This window comes from Danio rerio, chromosome 13 (assembly GCF_049306965.1).
Source record: "Danio rerio strain Tuebingen ecotype United States chromosome 13, GRCz12tu, whole genome shotgun sequence".
Classification (NCBI taxonomy): domain Eukaryota; kingdom Metazoa; phylum Chordata; class Actinopteri; order Cypriniformes; family Danionidae; genus Danio; species Danio rerio.
Genome location: NC_133188.1, coordinates 25,150,900 through 25,168,371, shown reverse-complemented (window position 1 = coordinate 25,168,371; position 17,472 = coordinate 25,150,900). Strand labels below are relative to the sequence as shown.

Below are 17,472 nucleotides of genomic sequence, written 5' to 3'. Positions count from 1 at the left end.
AGGCGTGCGTAACATAACACAACTGCCAATCTGGTGACAGCGAATGACTTAATTATACCTGAATCCAAACCACAGAGAGAGCAATGTAGAATACAGCAACAGAGTTATCACAAATCTAGTCATAAATCAGGTTGAGGGTGAAGGGAGAGACAATAAAGCTCATTCAGAAAACACTTGAAATTCATCAGTGTGATATGCGAACGTGTAAGAAACGATTCCTTTATATCCTGTAATAAAAAAGGCTGATAGAGAAGCATCAGCAAGGGACAGATATGGCCGGTGAAGCTTTCTTACAGATCCCTGAAGAGCCACTCAACCTCTCTAAAGGCATTTCATCATCTCAGCTACGCAGAGGAGATAAAGCAGAGAGGCGAACCTGTTGTCATATAATCTCCTTATCCTGACAAATACCGTCACTCTCTTGAACACTGGACACAGCTTTTCCACATATCTACCTCAGAGGCATACCACGGTACATAAGTCAAAATGTAGACCCATCTATTAATCTAACCTCACACTGCTTGTCCTATGTAGTACAGCAGGTAAAATTTTGTTTTACAAAGAAAAATAAATACATCAATTAACTAATTAAATAAATAAATAAAAACTTTACATAAAATAAAACATTTTACATCAGGGGTTTGCCGGGGGGCCATTTCAGTGACTGACAATTCATAAGAGGGCCGTTTTAACATTCAAGTACAAGAAAAAAGTGGAAACATGACGTTATTGATGCATCTTAGGACAACAGACATGACGTTTTTATTTCAAGCATGACCTTTCACCAGTGATAATGCAAATCAGCACGTTTATTGTCTCACACATCAGCTGCTAAATATAGACACACACTCAGTCATTCTTCCACAGAGTATATGCAGCCAAAACTCTAGCTTTTTGTTTCTTGTTGTACATTTTGAAAGGGTAGTTTAAATTGCTATGAAAATACTACAAATAATAGGCATAATAATTATTACTTTGTCCCAACCAATTGTACTGTGCTAGTAGCCCAAGAACAGCAGAAAGCAGTTTGGGTAACTTAAGTTACTTTACTGGCAATTGTTCTTCTCAATATCTTAGTCTTTTTTTTGTAAAACTACAACAAAGAAGGGAAAAGCATGTATATATATTCGTATTTTCTTTAATTTAATTCAACTAGCAGCACAATTTTACTAATGCAAATCTTAATAAGCATATGAAGAAAATCTATTAAATGAAACCATTTGAATCGAATATTAGCAAAATTATTATATTTTTTATACCGCCAGCATAATGTGTAGGCCATAAAAAAGTGTTAGCACAACAAAATTCAAGTGGTAGAAAAGTGATAATAATCAAGCGATCCTTGAATATTTACAAAAATAAAGCTTTAGTAAAGAATAGGGCACTTACAGACATAGAAATAAAACACATGTGGGTTACTCTCGACTGTACAATGAGAGAAAAAGAAAGTAAAACTAATCCGAATGTGGTACCATAAATGTCAACTAGGTGGCAGGTCAAAACCACAGGTAGCTAGATGCAACTGCACAACAAAGATAGTGGTTCAAAAATAAATGTTTTGGTGGGCCGAATCTCATTATATTTTTTACGTCAGTTGCCGGCCGGAGAAAGGAGGTGGGCAGGCCGGCAGTTTGAGACCCCTGTTCTACATTATATGTACAGTGGTCCCTCGCTATAAAGCGGTTCACCTTTCGCGGCTTCGCAGATTCTCTTTTAGTGCAATTTGACATGCTTTTTTTTTTTTTTTTTTTTTTTTTACAGTGCATTGTGTTCTGCGTCCTGATTGGCTGTAGAAAATTGTCAATCAATCTCCTCTGTGCCTTCTGTATAGTACAGAAAGCGTTTACCTTACCAATTTAACATAAATCTTCGATCGCTGCCAGTCTAAGTTCCAACAAAGTTGCAAAAAGGGTTGTAACTGTCCATCGTAAAGCGGATCGCACACTAGATGCGCCGCACCATGCAGTGTCATGCAATTTAGAATTGTAAATATAGGTTTCTATCAAGGTAACCACACCTGCGCTTCAAGTTGAAAGCTGTCTGCGTTGCCCAGCTACAACTCAGGACACTGTTCATATTTCTGCCACGCCACAGAGCGCCATCTAGTGTATATGATTACATTTTAAATAACATGCGAATAAGCTCATCCGGTGTTTGTTACTTCCAGCTCTCATGTGCGTGGCGCATACGGTATGCGACCCCCTTAAGGATGGAGTCTGCTTTAGCTTTGTGGATCAGTGACTGCAAGAAAAAGAACAGCGATAAATGTTTTTTTTGCGGACAGCAATGAATGTTTGCGCCTCACAACAGGTTTTGATCTTCGGTTTCATTCTATAATAGCCTACTAGACTTTTTTCATTTTTACAAAGATTGAACTTTGAGAGTGTTTAAACAAGAGAGAAAATGTTACTGTCTGTCTGAGAAAAGTGTATAAAGTGTGAAGTAAGGGGTTTTACAGCCTTAAAATATCTATAATAATAATAATAATAAAAGATAAAGCTGACTACTTCATGCATTTTGCCTATTGTTGGTTATTTTTAGAACATAATTGCTCCAAATAAAGAGCGACCCCTGTATTACAATTTAAATATAATAAATACAATGAATACAAAAAATACAATAAATACAATGAATGCTATTCTTTTGGACGTTCTATTCCAAAAATCTTGAAAATATGCAAAATGTTAGTGAAAAGTACTAATGAAATTATTTCATAAATGAGCGTGCAAGAGACTGGAGTCTGTGGGCAAGGATTTATTTATGTGCTTAAACACTCTTATGCTCTCATGTGCTTGTTATGTCAGAGCGTGTTGTTTGATAAAACACAGAAGGATCCTGGCTCATAAAAAAATTAACATTTTGTCCCTATGGAGCATCACAACAAGTTTATAGCAAATGTTATGTGTTCGACTGTTGGAGGCTGGGAGCTGTTTTTCAGTGTATGCCAAGGAGAAAAACAACCTCCACCTTCACCAAAACCATCCATTTCCAAATACCAGCAATATAAATCTGAAAATAGATTTTATAGCTCCCAATAAATTCTGAAAAGTATCAAGACAAAAAAAAAATGTTGTTTAGAGCCTCCAGCTGGAGCAAAACCAAATTTTTGAGTGTTATATATATTTGATTTACTTATGTTTGGAGCTTATCAGAGAATTTAGATGAGATTCACAAGTCGGTTCTGAACCATTTTTCGTTAATTATTTGGACAGTGGCAAACTTCCTACAAAATAAATTAGTACAACAACTCCTCCTTCCTCTGTTACTCATACCTAATATAGATGCAACCTTTCCAGTACACATACACACAAACATACGTTAGGAAACAGATCAACTTAAACTGTCGACAACTGCAAAAGAGTCTTTAGGGGAAAAAAATGCACACAAAAAACCCTGACAGAATAAAACTGTTACTTTTTGGATGGACAATCTTCTTCTTTAGGTTCTGTGTATTTCACAACTACTTAAACGGCTAAGAATTGACGGAGGCTCTTCATAAATACCTTGCTCAAGGGCACTGCAGCACAAGCATGGGTCATAAAGCAGCTTGACCCTCATGTAGGTGGAGAACGACAGTTAAACAAGGAGGAGTGGGCATCAGTGTTGTGTTGCAGGAAAACAGGGAGGGAGCAGTAAAAACTTTAAACAGACTGAGTAAAAAGCACACCATTGAACAGGGTTAGATCCAATACAACTACAGCTGTTTTTCCCCTCTAATTAGCAAAAAAATCTTAAAAGAAATAACTTCCACAGTCATTCTATCCAAATAGGTTCACAATGTCCTGAGAAAAAAAAAAAAGTCTGATTCACACAGCTTTTCACTAGATGAATATGAAACTCCATTTAATACTACTAAATAAGTGAAAATGAATCAAACTTAACAGCACTGTTGATATTTGCTTACTGACTTTTGGGTGCAATGAGAAGCATTATTAAAATAACTGTTTGGGTTTACATTAGCAGAAATGGTAACACTTTAGTCACAATTCATGCTATTAACAGCTGGCCTTTTACCTGCCTGTTATTGTGATATTAACAGTTTTTCTTAGTTACACAGTATTATTTTATTCTGCACCCCTAATCCTACCATTAACCTAAACCCAACTTACTAATTATTAATAAGCAACAAACTAGCAGTTTAGTCCAGCTAATAGTCTTAGTTAATGATTTGTTGATATAATGAAATACAGTGACTTGAAATGGTGTTAATGCAAATCTGTATGTACGTGTACCATGTTACATTCCACGTATGTTTTATAGTTTTTGTTTTCTGTTTCGCTTTTTTTTTTTCATTGGTCGAAATGGCTGTCACTCATCATCAGGAAGGCACTCGGCACACCAATGAGGAGCTGGTCCGCGATCTTTAAAAGGCGTTCGCTTGTTTCTACACTAAACTACTCACTTGTGTCGACCAGCCTGTAAATTTGTGCTCATATTAATTTTGTTGTTGTTCAGGTTCAGGTCTCTTATTGAAGTGCTTGATTGTTTTTGTAGCTCAATCTACCCAATTGTTAGGAAGTTGAGCGTTCTTTATGAGAACTGGATTATCAGAAAAGCTTTTGTTTTGCTTATTGTTAGTAAGTTTATGGAGGTGTTTCTACACCTGTAATTATGTTTTGAATTTTTAAGTAGTTTAGTTATGAGTCGCATACACTGAAGATTGCGGCTTTGTTTCTACATTTTTCTTTGGTTAGTTAGTTTAGTGGGTTGGGGTTTAGTTATTGTTTTGTTATATTTATTTCTTTGTTTTGGCAACACTGCTGTTTTTTGTTTGTTTGTTTTTTTGACTCGGTCATTTAAATTACAATCCAAATTCAAATATTCATTGTTTAATTTTATTGTTTAATAAATTGCTACTTTTGTTTCACATATCCATTTGTTGTGTTTTCTTTCATTCACCCAGCACCAGTAAAAACTCACTTCATGTTACACCTCATCCAATATAACAACTTAAACAGATATCAGAAACGTGATGGGTAAATATGTTCAGACCACTCATTGGTGTACTGAAAAAGTTGACAGGTAAACAATCATTGCCTAAAGCAACTGTAATGCTGTATAAGCTGTCTATCCAAAACATGCAGACAAGCATTATTCTCCTCACAGTTCAACCATTGAATATTAAAATGGAACTTATTAGAATTAACAAATTACTTTCAGCAGACCATGAATAACCTCAAAAACTGTACTGCACAGAATACAAAGAGAATATAATCTAGAGGAACAAAACACAGAACGCAAGAGCTTGTTTAACACATGCCCCTTTTGATACTAAACTCATGCTAAAATAAAAAAATTATTGTTATTTTTATGACAGATACTCTGATTGTAGGGCTGCACAATATATTGTTTGAGCATCAAGATATGCAATGTTGATTCTAAACTATGGCTGAACGTGATTTGTCCATAATATACTGCAGTTTTAACATTTCCATCCATTTTTAAGGCCTGTGAATGAGCATTCCAAGACAGTTTAAAACATTTAAACACAAAAATATATGATGTTTGGAGGTCTAACAACAATTTTTCTGTAATTAATTATTTATACAGAATTTATATGATTTGTCAAAACATGCTTCTTACTTAGAGATTTTGTCTTGTTTCTAGTCCAATCATCTACATTTCAAACCAAAATAAGACCCATAGGCAGATCATTTTGCTTATTTAAGGAAAACATTTTTACTCAATTAAAGAATTTTTAGATAAAATAATATATAATATAGACAAAATATGAGACAAAGCAAAGTAAGAAAAGCATTTCTTGCAATGTGATTTTCAGTTCCTGTATCCGAATACTGTTAGATTCCCAAAAAAACTGTGAAATAGAGCTATTCAAACCATCTTGTAAAATCTTGTGTATTCATATTAACATTTTTATTGCAGACAAATAAAGTATCGCAATGTCAGATTTTTTCAATATCATGCGGCCACAACTAATTGCCAATCACATCAAATTCAGTGGTTTCTTGGTAGAGAGCAACCACTGGCTCTGCACCCCTTTATCTGAATACTCTACTTCAGACCAGTGTGCCCTGCAGAGCTCTGCACTCTGCTACTCTCTTGTTGCTTTGTGGTTCCATTCCATAGGGACACAAAATCAATTGCAAAGACTTTCACCTTTAAAGTCCCATCCTGGTGAAATGATTTGCCGAACTCTACACAAACAGCTTTTTATCATTATATTTATTTTAAAATTAGACTTTATGGCATGCATGTTCTTTCATAACATAATATGCTTATATCATCCACATGTGTACGTCACTTTGGATAAAAGTGTCTGCTGTTGTAAATGACAACGTAAGGTAGAAAGGAAAATGTACCCTTCATGGATTATTTGTAGAGCAAATTCATTTGAAATGATTCGTTACAGCTCATTTAAAAGGAAGTTCCGGAACCAGACACGCAAAGATATTTATCCATATTTATAATTTTTTTAATATGTACTATACCACTTTTTTGGATATTTATTCAATACTGCCTATTTGTTTATCTGTGCATTAGTATATTCAGTGTTTGTTATCTGGTTTATTATAACTTAATAAAAATGTCAAATAATACTATCATTACTTGCTTTATGGGTCTAATCCCAATTTAATGTTTTTTTTTTTTTTTTTTAACCCCTTTTTAGGCCCTTGAAATAGTGTGTGAAGGGGAAGGGCTTCAAATTTTACACTGAGCACTACAACACGGCACATGTCATCATATGACATCACAAGCTCTTACTTCTTATGAGATCGACAGAGGTGACTGCTGTAGTTATTCCAGTTGCCATATGTTTTGGTATTTATCTTCAGGAAATCACAAAAGGCAATGATATTATGCCATCATAATGAGGCAATAATATCGTAACTGTACTGTGCTTTTACTCGGAGGCCAACTACGTAAACACATGAAAACGACAATAACATTATACCACACACGTTAAAATGCTCATTTCCAGCCACTAGACTTCTCTAACAGGGTATTCGAGTGTCATCGAGTGTCAGATGAAAAAGTATGTTGTGGGACTGCTACACAGGACTTTTTATTGGAGATTATTAGGCCGTTATGAATGTATTAAAACATATTAAAAACATAATAATGCCAAAAAATACTAATTTGTGCATCTTCTGGCTCGCATATGCAGCCATTTTGCTGCTGGTGTATTCTGGGAATTTTTAGTACCCCTTGGTTTGGAGTGTGGTCCTAGAAAACCTCAGTTTCAAAGGTTATCTAGCCCTTCACCTTAGCCCTACTCAGTCAAGCGAAAAAGAAATGGAACACACCAACCCCTTCATGTGATCGTGCAAAACAAGGAGAAAGAGAAAGGGCTAAGGGGTAGAAATGTGATTGGCTCATGGTTATACCTAATATGCTGCACAGTGTAGTGTGATGTCCAAAACGTATGACACATAATACATATTGAGTACAAATAAATACTACAAATATATTATGTATTCTGTAAAATGCAATGCACTGTCCATTCCTGCACTTAGTGCGACAGTTAAGTAGAATAGTCATTGATATAGAGGAATCATGTGGTTAAAGTGAGCCTTTTAAGCGGCATCATGAAATGTTGAAGAAAAAAACAAGTCTGTGGATTAATAATAATAATTTGAAGTCATTTATAACAAAAGAGAGCCACATCAAAGTTCATTCAAACTACCTGCAAGCAGAGAGACACAATCCCTAAGGACATATAAGGAGAGAAAAGTTCATCAAACAGCCATGACAATGAATGACCCTTGACCTTTCGACTGGCCCTCATCCTTCTCCGCCTCCCTTGACCTGCTCTTTCATCCCAGAACATTCCATTAACTGCACTGCTCCCATTAGACAGCATCAGAGCCTGCTCAAATCAATGCCTTGCCGAAGAGTCCAGAAGCGCATTCATTCCTGTGTGATTCACAGCGACTTAATGACTTTATTTCAGCACTGCAATCTCCCCACTGATATTTTTAGAGCGGTGAGCGTTCACACATTGTCTGTGACTTTGCTTTAAATTGCAGAAGAGATGTAAACAAAAGGGCCGGCTGAGAAGCTGAAGATAACGATGCTCATTGCGGGGTGGAAGGGAAAAGAGGAACAATGGCAGAAGGGCAGAATCCCTCTCACTTTCTCTTATGAGACATGATACCAACTGCCTGGCTTTGCCATCCACTGCTCTTCCCAAATCTCCAGGGCAGCTATAAAGAGAGCGAGAACACGTCTCTAAGGAGCTGAGACGAATGGGCAGCTCAGTCGGCTGTGCAGGTAGAACGGATGCTCATGCCTTTCTCAAACAGAAATGTTTCGCTGCATCTCTTGGGATTGGCCAAAACTATTGATCTGACTGGATCAGTTTGGTTACGGGGTGATGAAAGAACAGAGGTTGAAACGTCCATTTAACGATGATGGATGGTTTGTTTAAACCTACGAACAAAGAACGGCTATGTTAAAATTTAAAACAGAGCTAAAATGAAGAGTGCAAATGCATTAGTGTCACCTTGCTCAAGGTTGGACACTGGGAGAAAATGAAGTTAATTCAGAAAGATGAGGGAAAACGCATACAAATGCTTGTCACAAGCACAAGCTCTTTTAATGTCAAGATTTTTTTTCTTTGTATTTTATCATTTATGTTTGCTACTATTTTGTTGAGAAACATTCAATCTTTGACCATGACAATGTGCATCATAAAATGTTATTTAACCCTTATGTGCAGTAGGGGATGCATTCCTACACTCTGAGGTGATTTTGAGCCTTAATTTGGCCTTAACTATTTCTGTTTTCCCGTTAGCAGAATGATTTCTTGTGACAAATCTTATTTTGAAAATGCTTTGAAATTTTTAAGGAACTAAACAATACACTTTGGGCAAATGTACAACCCTTTTGTTATGTTAGGGATGAAAACATCTATTGAATTAAGCTGCTGTAAAAATGCATCAGATAAATATTTGTTTTTACATCTTTTTGCATAAATTTGTTAATCAACCTCAGACCTGATCAAAACTAATAAATTGCTTAGAAAAATTACAAGATTTAAATTGCCAAATTTATAAATTATGCCACTGATTTGGTGAAAAAAAACACACACAAAATTATGTATTTTCGATATAAAAAGTAATCATAGACTAGATTTTTTTTAACCTTTTATCACAGTCTTGCACATGCGAAACAACATTGCCTTTAATGCATTGTTTTGATTGACTTTCATTTTTTTCTCCCTAATCAATGAGGAAGTCAATGTGGCAAAAACAGTCACTTTTAAAAACAATTAGCAGTTAAGGAATTGTCCTGTTATTAGAGCTTATTGGCCAAAAGTCACATGTCTGGCCTGACAAATTCAGTAATTGTTTATTTGTCATTTCAGCCTTTGCTGCCAGAAAAATATACTGATAAACTGGATCAGTGACAAACCCCCATCCTTAAAATGGCTGCAGATATTATTAGGAAAATGATTCCCTTAAAATTCCTTACCCGTGTCTTTAAAATATCCACTGAGGCTTTTTTTTTTTCAAGTTTGGACTCCTTACTTGGATTTTATTTATTTATCTTCAAGCAGTATTTTGGGTTATAATTGAATTTATGTTTTTTATTTCACTATTATTTTCTCTTTATATATTTTGTTCATTAACTTATTATTATTATTGCTATTATTTGTTTATTATAATTATTTCACTTATGAATAGATAGATAATTTATTCTGTCTTTAGCATAGCGTTGTTAAAATGGGCCTTGTATGTTGGTTTGTTTCAATGTGTTTTTTGATTAATAGTTACAATTTTGATAAAAAGATGCATTAAAAAAACATTTAGTAGTTTTGATCAGGACTGAGGTTGATTGACAGATTTTATCTTAAGCATTCTTACAGCAGTTTAATTCAATGGGTATTTTCATCCGTAACATAACAAATGAGTAAATTTAAACAGTGCACAAGAGCTAAAGTAACTATTTTGTAATTAAAGATAGCATAAAATGCATATACACTAGTATTAAAAGCTTTAATCCATCATGCTATTTAAAAACTTCTTAAATAAATCAGGACTTCTGGTAGAAGCTAGAAAAGCAAAAGACCGCTAAAGGAGAGATGGGGTTTTCACACTTGAATAGTCATCTTGAAAATGTCACACTGTCTAGAGTAAATGTACATCTCTTTAGCCACAATGCATCTCAGGACTCCATTCTGAAGCAAATACATGTTAATGTTTGCTTGAAATATGATTTTGTGACATTTTAAGAAAATTTCCCCCATTTGCCTTGTTGCTTCCATCCATCCAAAAGTAACCACAGATCATGCCGGCTCCAGCATAGACCAAGAACTCTGCCAAAGATTTCAGATGACCTCAACACATGTCATTTGAGGACCCTACTTCCATGATGTAAACTCTACATCAACTTGTAAAACTTCTCCTTGCATAGTAATCATGAACACAGAATGTAATCACTTTAATCGTGTTCATCTAGCTTAAAAACGGCCATTACCTGCATGAATGCATCCCAGAACTGCATATTTCCGCAATACAGACACTACTTTGTAACTACATAGTAACCTCTGATAACCACTTTAACTGGGGAAATAGAATCAATCTGTCTTTCTGTAAAGCTACTCTGAAATGATATATGATTCATTTAAAGCACTATACAAACAAATGTGAACTGAAAAGTGTTTTGAAATCGTTCCTTATGCTCACCAAGGCTGCATTTATTTAGTCCGGAACAAAATACAAACTCAAATAATGAAAATAACTTAAAGATAATAATATAATAATAAATAACTGTGACTGAAAAGCTTGCCTGAAGCCAGTAAGAGTTAATGAATCAATTTAAACAGGCTAGATAGATTTACTATTGTTTTTATACAATTAGTTGTAGTGTCACTTTAATTACAAACACTATTCTCTCCATCAAAGTTTGATCTAAGGTTACCAAACTATCTACTTTGCTGTCAAGGTGAAAACATTATTAATGAAGAAATGAAGTAACTCAATGAAGACTTTCAAATATATTAAACCAAGTTAGATTATATACTGTAATGTACATATGCAATATATGTTACAGGGCTCAACAATAAGGACTGCCCGATGGCCCGGGGCCAGCGTAAGAGGTGCTCGGGACAGTAGACAGAATCGTTACTGGCCAGATTGCTGCTGCCTTGCCACTAAAGTTACATTTTTCTGCAACTATTTGTCAACTGTGTGCAAATACAGTCTTAGACTCAAGAAACAGCTTGTGCTTTAAGCCTTTTAATGCTTTTTTTCTCGATAATGTTTAACACCATATTGCTTTTTGGTTCCTCTTGTCTGATTGGATGCTGTGAGCACATTATTTTTACCCTAACCTGGTAACAACCAATACAAGGAGGCGGCAGCAACATCAAATTAAGAGGTTAAAAGAAAACATCTCTTTCTAACATCTTGGAAGCAGACATTTATGTGGGTACAACATGACAAAAAAAAAAGTGATGTTTTATACAGTTTGTCGACAGTTTGGCAAGTCAGCCACATTTTGTTAAAAAATTTAGAACTGCATTAGAATACCTGCACATTTTCCATAATGCTCTTTATGTTGCAATAACACGTTGAATTTTGCACATTATTCATTTATTAAAAATTTGTAAATCTTGAAATTTCAAATTCACAACATTTTTGACACATTTTTAAAAATATGTGGCCAGGAAATAGCTTTAAACATTTATTATTATTATTATTTTTTTTTGTGGGGCCAATGAAATTTTTGGCAGGGCAAGTAAAAATCTGAATTGCTGGCCCGATTGAGCTAGTAGAAAAAATCCTTAGTGTTGAACCCTGTGTTTACATCTCAAGTCAAGCTGTAATTTGTTTACATCATGTAAAAAGTGTGAAACTATTATATAACTGTGTTTAGGACACCAAGTGCTTGCTCTGAAACGAGCCTTATCAAAACAAAGAAGTAAGCCAATGTTTCCTTTAAAAAAATGTTCAGAATGCTATTTTCTTTCTACTGAATTCAACGCAGCATATCAACTCGGATTACTTGATATGACAGCTCTTCCCAGATGTGTGCATGCTGTGCATTGTTAGCAGTCAGATGTTACCATTAACAATTTGATAAATTCATTACTGTTCAAAATCTATATTAAAATGCATTTTTTATTCATTTTCTATTTATTACAGGATCCTGAAAAAAAAACATGCATGTTTTACACAAAAACAGTAAGCATCACGAGTGTTTTCAGCATTATTAGCTTATGATAGTAAAGGCTGCTACAGTTTTTTTCCTGACAGAATCAACTACATTTAAAATAAATTAAATATTATTGTATTTACCACATTTACAAGTAAACTAATGCAGTCTTAATGGGTGGCAAAGACTAGGCATAGACTACATATTGTTACATTTTACAGCATCAATAACGTATATCCAACAATGGTCACATCGATCACAGGATCAGCAATGATGAATCAGCATTATAGTTAACAAGAAGCCACAGCTAAAGAATGCATGTGATTTGTGGAGTCTGCAAAGTTTAACCATAAAGTTACTAAAATGTTTATCATCTGAATATATTTTTTTAAGTCTGTGAATTTTAGGTAGAAGAAATTAATACATTTGTAATTTTAAGAAAGATTAATTATATTAATGTATATATATAGTATGTTGAAGTCTATGTGGTGTTATTTGACATTCATTATTCAATGTGTGAACCTGAACTGCTGGACTCCCAGAAAATCATAAATGACAGTTTATTTCATCTGCAACTATGCTCTACTGTATATATCAATGATTATTTTATTGTATTTTATGCAGATGCACTCCCTACAAAAAATATAAATTATTTCCAAATAGAGCAACTTATAAAATTTGAAAAGATTAACTTTGAATTGCCATTGTGTATGAAATGTGCTATATAAATTAACTTTCAAGCTGAATTGTTTGTTCAAAGTCTACGGTGCCCATAGCTGAAGAAAGAACTGTAACGGTGAAAATCTGAGCACATTTCACACGGACTAAAGCTCCAAACACAGCATACATCACTATACTCTCACACCTGCAAGCTGCAGAGCTTGCATTTCTTCTCTCTGGTTCTGGCTCATTTACCACACTCACATTTTTACGTTCACACACATACACACAGATACATATATCATGCCAAAAGATAGGTCATTTGGAGGAAAGAGATCACAGACCAGAGGAAGATAAAGGAGCGAAAACAGAGGGCAAACGAGAGAGACAGAGCGATGAGCAGAGGGAAACACAGATAAATAAAGGTGGAAGGTTCCAGGAGCATCTGTCGGTGACATTGACAAGGCCAACCAGGCGTGGTGTCCAGAGGCGGAGGAACAGGGGAGCTGAGAAATCTGTCCCCCACACCACTGCGCCTGCCTGGGGCCAAACACACAGCAGCAGAGCTTGTCCAAAGAAAGACCCCAATACTTACACACACAGCACTAACAGCAAAGCTTAATGAGATCCAATCCTCTGAGCTTTTATTATTGGAAGTCACCTAAGTTCTACCTCCAAGTCAGACTTCAGCATTTTGGGAGCCGAGGAGCAGAGTTAATATCTCACCGTATAAACAACTCAAGGCAGTGCGCAATACCCTGAGACTCTGCTAATAGTAGGCTTGGCTTTGAGCCTTTGAGGAATCCCTGCCTGACTGAAATTTGACCCAATAAACCAACAAGGACAATAAGCACCTCTCCAAGCCCCTCATTAGCTAAGGTGGAGGTCTGTCTCTAATGCCACTTTAACAACCTAGGTCCCATTCCAATAGCGTACACCCTTCCCTTTTCTCTTGCCCTGAGGCTGTGTTGCCAGTGTGGCCCATAATCAGCATCTGGGAGAGATAGGAGCTCTGTGTGAAGGCTTGAGGCGGCGGCTGGTCATAAGCGTCTACCAGGGCGGGAGACTAATCCAGCCCCATGCTGCGACAGGCCTCAACTTATCACAGGCCTGTTGGATTAAACCACAGACCAGACGCAGGCACTCGAGAGGATGACTAGTGCAATGGGCGGTGAGCCCAAGGGACAAAGGATTACCTGATGGAAATATTCATGGAGGTTTTTACTCCCCGCTGTATTTCTTCGCTGGTTTCTACGAGCACCAAATGTTGGGTCCCCGAGGGCAGAGTCTTTAAAGGCAGATTAATGATAATCCAGGTTAATGCAAGAGATAAAGCTCCCTCTGAGATATGCGTGCGTGCTCTAAACCTAAATGATCAACCAGAGAGGAAAGTATGCATTCTTGCGAATGGTTATTATATTGCCTTTTTCACGCCAAAAGGGCAATTTTACCATAATACACAAATAAACAACATCTAATGCGTAAAATACCATGATTATTCTCTGAATGTCAAGATGCAACTCTAATGTTGTGTTGTACATTCTGATGTATCCAGATACTCTTCTGTTTTCAGATTTTTTTTTTTGCACAGGAGCTTGGCAACAATATGTCATGCAAATTGTCTGGTAATAACTGGCTGCGCTTCAAAAGGTCAGCAGCAAACAGGGTCAAAACTGGAATTGTTTGAACTTTAAGCGTCACATTACAACGCTTGACCTGAGCACAACGCGGCGCCGGGGGAAACTCTGTAGTTCAGCTCGCTGCAATGGGATGCAAACGTCGAGATGAATCATGTGAAAAGAACTTAACAGAAAACGATGGCATTTTTAATATGAGAAGCACTGCTGTTATGCATGTGTGTGTGTGTGTGTGCGCGCACGCGCAAGTACAAAACTGAAAAAGTAAATAAGAACACCACATCTCTAAAATAACTAGGTCCAGGGAACAGAAGTGCTCACAAGGCAGCAAAAATATGTTTTGGGTTCTAGTTTAAGGTTTCTGTTCTTGCTAAATGAAAAAATCTATTAGGATTGCTTCAATGGGCACCAAAAGCATTTTGCTTTTTCAGCTAGAGCTCAATAACCCAATTGTGTGCATTCACACAAATGGTGAACAGAAGCAAGATATTGCACTCAAACAAGGGGGATGGGGTGTTTCCACCTGCTGGATGCCCCCCCTGATGTTGCACCCCTATACAGAACACACCATTTTTGAGGCCATGTCATCTGCCTTTGTGTCTATGACTATCAACACAACACCATCCTCGTAAAAAACAAAAAACAAAATGCTAAAATCTGCCAAATGAGCAGAGTAAAATAGAAAAATCAATAGGATAAAAAAAGACCAATGGAAAAGGACAAGCAACTATATAAAAAAAGAGCAAAATAATATTTAATGGGACATACTTCATTTACCTTTGTATTAAAGAATGTGCCATAATTAAACAGGTCTCGAAATTTGCCTTTTTGCTTGGTAGCACTGGGGCTCCTAACTTCCAAAATGTAGGCGCCCTACCAAAAATTCTGTGCACCATTTCTACAAGTTTTATATTAACAGATTTATTGCATTTGAAATGTCTCCTATCAAAACAAACTAACAAATAAATAAATAAATAAATAAATAAATAAATAAATAAATAAATCTGCATGCACCCATCGGCCCTGCACACATTGCCTAACGAGAATGAGATGAACTGAGTTAATAATAATAACATTGCTGTTCTCATGGGTGATGTCTCATATTGCACAGATGATATTGACATATAACTTAATATTTACATACGTCATCTTAACAGCAATAATGGTCTTTTCATGAGCTGCAAAATTAGTTTAATCTTAGTGAATGCAAGCTCTATTGTGATGGTGTACGCGCTGTCAGTTGCACAACTGACAGAATCCTGATTAGGCATGGGACGATAACCGTTTATAAAGAAAGGCATGGTTTTAAAAATGCCAAAATTTTCTACTATACCGTTCCTAAGGTATGTGGATGATTTTTATTAACTTTTTTTTTTTTTTTTTTATTTGTTTGTTTTAGGACACCAGTATCTCCAGCAGAAAATATATCCAAAGATGCCATTTTAAATTGTTAAAAAGTCTGTGTTTTTGAAACAAATGAAGACAGCAATCAACACTGCTCAATGAATCATTTGAATTATTTAGCCTGACATGTTTAAAGTTTCAAAACATTTTAAATGTTTCTCAAAATCAAATATATTGTGTTCAAAGGGGAAAAAGTAGTTGCTTTTTACCCTAAACATGTAAAAAGTATATTTTAAGGGCAGTAATCACAATACTGTGAAACGGTGATATTTTTATCTAAGGTTATCATACCTTCAGAATCTTATACCGGCCCATGCCTAATCCTGGTGATTAAATAAAGGATTAAACAAAACATCTTGTGGTAAAAATGTGTAGATTCAGTTGCAAACACTGCTACCTGCAAACTCCATCCTATATTCACAGACTTTACGGTGAATGGCTTTAGTCATTTTCAAAGCAGACATTAACCCACTGGAAGTCTTTTATCCAGTTTACACAAACAGTGTAAATGGTGGATTAACATTCACCACATGATCACCAATATGCGCCATTATTTTTTATTTGGTTTCTAAAAAAAAACCTGTCAGTGTAATTTTCATTCTCGCATCCAGACCTTAACATTTTTGCAGTTATAGCTCCCCGTCATCTGAAGGAAGGCATTCACTGAGTGATTGATGGCTGATATTCATTCGCGTTCAGTTCCAGAGCAGTGGGCCAATAAGAAGAGTTTGAAGGCGGGGCAAGCATCCCAGGATTTGTTTACCGCAGCAAGTTGACATGTCAACTGTTTTAAACCATTCCTAAACACAGCATTTCGCATTTTTAGGTGCAAAGATGCATTCTGTGTGTATGTCTCTTAAATCTGCGTATGCGATGAACATTTTGCAGTGAAAACTGATCGCACGGCAACAATTTCATGCACATGCACAAATGCTCCCAAATAAGGGTAAGTAAATAAGGGCGCATAGATAAAATTGAGCACATATGCGACCAAAACAATATAATACAGTATAAGTCTGTATTTTAAACCTGATGTAATTGAGGGAATAAAGCAGCTCTCAACTACTACAACAGAGAGGGAGAAACCTTTTTTAATTTACAATAGTTGTGCCCATAAATCCATCCTATTCTCTCTATCTTTTATTTGTTCTCCATCTCTCCCAGTCGGAGTGACAGAGGCAGGGGTGAATGCTCACTTCGTGTGTGCTTATTGGGTTAAATGCACCACGCTGCTTTGCTCCTCTCTAATGCAGTGCAGCTCAGGAGACGAGACTTCCCGCTGAGAAATCTCTGAGCCGGAGAGAACATGTTGACTCACTGCTACATTAGACACACTTGCAAGAACACACACACACACACATATACATCGAAAAAAAAGAGCTTTTCCGATGACGCATCCCACTTACTAACGCTTTGATTTCACTGAACAGAGATCAAGCTGACACCCGAAGCCAAAATTTATAGAACATGCTGATTAAAGACTGACAACTTGTTATTCAGGGGAAAACTGTGAGTGACTCTGAGCTTCAAACAGGGGGGAAAACAATAGATTTCTGTCCCCCAAACTTCAGTGAAGTTTGTGTCATTTCCTCTCTCTCCTTCTCTCTGAGTGCTCTGTGTGGAGGTAATGGTGCGGCAGTTGAGACGCAGT

At 36.1% G+C, this 17,472-nt stretch overlaps 1 protein-coding gene and 1 long non-coding RNA gene across 18 annotated transcripts in view; one reads left to right on the top strand and one right to left on the bottom strand.

Moving 5' to 3' along the window:
• The window catches only part of ndst2a (N-deacetylase/N-sulfotransferase (heparan glucosaminyl) 2a), a 200,479-nt gene that overhangs the window by 74,125 nt on the left and 108,882 nt on the right, over positions 1–17,472 (bottom strand). The window lies entirely within an intron of this gene.
• On the top strand, positions 1,758–4,871 carry LOC141377175 (uncharacterized). Its single transcript, XR_012389293.1, has 2 exons — positions 1,758–4,406; positions 4,462–4,871. It is a non-coding gene; the product is annotated as an uncharacterized lncRNA (long non-coding RNA).